Source organism: Anoplophora glabripennis, unplaced genomic scaffold, assembly GCF_000390285.2.
Source record: "Anoplophora glabripennis isolate ALB-LARVAE unplaced genomic scaffold, Agla_2.0 scaffold151, whole genome shotgun sequence".
In the NCBI taxonomy this organism is placed as follows: domain Eukaryota; kingdom Metazoa; phylum Arthropoda; class Insecta; order Coleoptera; family Cerambycidae; genus Anoplophora; species Anoplophora glabripennis.
This window is the reverse complement of record NW_019416371.1, coordinates 108,884-112,095: the sequence shown is the minus strand read 5'-3', so window position 1 is coordinate 112,095 and position 3,212 is coordinate 108,884. Positions and strand designations below refer to the sequence as shown.

General features: G+C 29.7%; 1 long non-coding RNA gene across 1 annotated transcript; it reads left to right on the top strand.

Annotated features, from left to right (window-relative positions):
* The first annotated feature begins 1,984 nt into the window (after window positions 1-1,984).
* LOC108904152 lies at window positions 1,985-3,212 on the top strand. The gene is made up of 3 exons (XR_001964225.1): window positions 1,985-2,031; window positions 2,178-2,290; window positions 3,086-3,212. It is a non-coding gene; the product is annotated as an uncharacterized LOC108904152 (long non-coding RNA).

Here is a 3,212-nt window from a genome sequence, read left to right as displayed (position 1 = left end):
TATCGATTACAGAAATTATGAGAACATTACAATGGCTTGAGCCTGTTATTAATTTTCTTCTATTCCAAATCATGAGGATTAACCCAAAACATGGTGTACAAATTTATGGGGGAAAAAGAGCAATCCCTATGTAGACAAAATATTAGTACACCCCGTGTGTTAACATAAATCATTCACCTTTTTTCTCATACTGTTATTCCCTCATTTCTTTAGAACCAAGATTTATTGCTCTATAATATTATTTTCACCGTTTTAATTACGCCCAGTTCCTGATCTGTATCTCATTTGAAACATTTTTGTTGAATGATAAAGACGATGGAGTCATTAGAGCTCGAGAATCGATATGAAAACTACTATAAATATTTTTTCAGTAGGCAAAAAGTCTGAGGAACGCTGTGTGTAAGCTTCGTAATCCTGTTTGTAATAACAGGTTAGAATTACTTGTAAAACGATTCGTAATTACAATTACATTAACTTGAGCAATAAGAGTTATTACCTACCGTCACGAAAAACATCTTGGAGTTGAACTCAAGTATTTACTGCGATGTTACGCTCGCAAATAATACCTCCGTGAAGTTATTTTGACGTGCCATTTCACGGATCTAGATATACATATTTACTGATCTCAATTTTAAAAGCAATATGTTTACGAATTTGAGAGCAGCAAGCAGAAGCGTGGTCCATATTATTTACATAATTCTGGGAGCCCATTGCAATGAATTGTGTAAACATTTCGATCATACATCAACAATTTGAATTTCAAGGGCAAAGATTAACGACTCCTGTTTTTGTGTAACGAAAAAACTGGCGCAGTAGGGTCGGGATCCTACGCTGTTACGTTTAAAAAAATTATCAAAGCCCATCTTCAAAATTTTGGCCTTTCGACGAATTATAAAACGGACTTGTTTTGATTAATTTTACAAGAAATCTAAAACTGTCTCGAAAATTAACATTTCTGTTTGGTACTTGAAAATTACAAACAAATTCTGGCACAATTCTAGGGCGGGTATTTCCAAAATGCCATTGGATTTGACATGAAGTCAGATTTCGAAGAACTGCGTTTAATATTTATTTATTTATTTATTTATTCTCAGAAACCCAACACGATTAGAAATTTTGACAGCATGGTAGAGACAAGTAAACTGAACAAGGTGATGAAATGCAACTTAATATTAGTGTGCGCTATAAAAAATACAGAACAGTGCAATAGTAGATTGTAGTAGATGATAAAATAATATTTTACCGACGACTGAAAAGGAGCGCATATCAAGGTCTAATCTACTATAATATTTTCTAAAAAAATTCTATAAGGAATTTTAAATAAAAACAAAGATGTAATAAAATTTGTTTTAAGAAGTATCTTCACAGTTTATACTATATACTTTCTACTATAAATACAAAGGTGGATTTAAATTACAGAAATCAGTACGACAATATTTAATTTTGCAGTAACAAAGGCAATACATTTTTTGTAGAATTATACTTTTCATACTTGATCCAATTGCTCAAAAAATTTTTAACAAAGTATTTTTTCCATATAGGTAATTGACATAAATTGTTATTAAGAGATCTTGTTATTCTAGAAAATGACGAGTTTAATTTATAGTTACCATGTTTCCGATGAATTTCCCCACACACCTCAAATAATAAACGAGATTCGGACAAACCGAGGCCATTTTTGTGTTTTTGTACCCGATTTACAAGACACATTAGATCGAAAAAAATATTTCTCCGAAAAAAAAAAACGGTTTATTCGACGAATGTGTACTTTTTTCTACACAAGCCGAAAATCAATATACTTACTTGGTTCGTACTGCATTTATCTCGGTTTGATCTACATATAATTTTATCAAATTTCCAGTCATGCTAATTATTACCTATAATTACTTATGGATTATATACCATTTTAACAATTAAAAAAAAAAAGATAATTATTATTTAATTAGTCTGATTATGACTCCGTTATTGTATAAATACTGGCCATACTCCACCTACAACCACATCGTAGTAGGCGAGTTCAACAGCCAATTGGTAAGTCGAATTATAATGTTTTTTTATTTATTTATTACTTACTTAGAAACAGTAACAGTTACTGAAAGTATAAATGTCATTTCTATAAAAAATAAAAAAAACAGTAAATTATCTAATTTTTAGTTCTATCTACTTTTTTCTTTCAGGTCATATTTTTCAGCTCTAAACCAATTCCCATAATGAATTTCTTCAAAATAGTATTTATGGTCGCTGCCGGTGTTGCCGCTTTGGGCAGCTATTATGTAGAAGCTGCTATCAGGTAAATATTATCTATAAATAATCTCTCAAATTGTTTCTTCCAATACATAGAAACTGTTGTCGGTGTTCATCAACATCATAGTGATTAGTTGCCTCAAATGAACCGGCAATATTAAGGTACATACTAATAACTTAACGCATGATTCGAATTTTTAAATTTATATGGTAGTCTTCTAAATGTACCGATATGATAATTCACCTATTTCCACTTTAACCTTAATCTTTTAAAACGGCTACCTAAATATCATCAAATTAGAACACAGAATACTTTTTTTAGTTTTTGTTTCTGTTTAAAAATCTAGAATGTCTGAAGATGAAAACTGTACTAGTAATTACAATAGTTGACCAATATAGTTTAAATGTGTGTAAAATTGTGAAAATATTAAGTCCTATTTAAAATTATGAAAATAGGAGCAGTAACTGGTTAATTTTTCAGTTTCAAGCATTTCCAAAACTCCTAAATTTTAAAACTGAAACGTCATACATTTAAAAAATTTAAATAAAATATAAAAAAATGATTCTGTTTTATAAACCGATGAAATTTAGGATATAGGAGTTTTACGTAATACTGATTAACGTTACGCAGCCAGATTTACAATAAAAAATTACTTTAGTGATTTTCCCTAAAAACCACATATAAAAAAAATTCCAAAAGATGTTATTTTGGTGTTTGGCTTCTTAGTGGGCTACACTATATATCCCATTTGTTATTGGAAAAGTTGGTGGTGGATTATGAGTAAATATGTATATTTACGAAGTAAAAATGAGAGAATATAATTACATTTTCTTTTTCTAGTGCAACTGCCAATCCCGAAGCCAACTATGTAGGAGCCACAAGCAAATACAACTAATAAAAAAATAAATGCTTTTCTTGTAAATTGTCGAAACTTAATGTTGAGAAAATAAAATTCATCTTAAAAAAA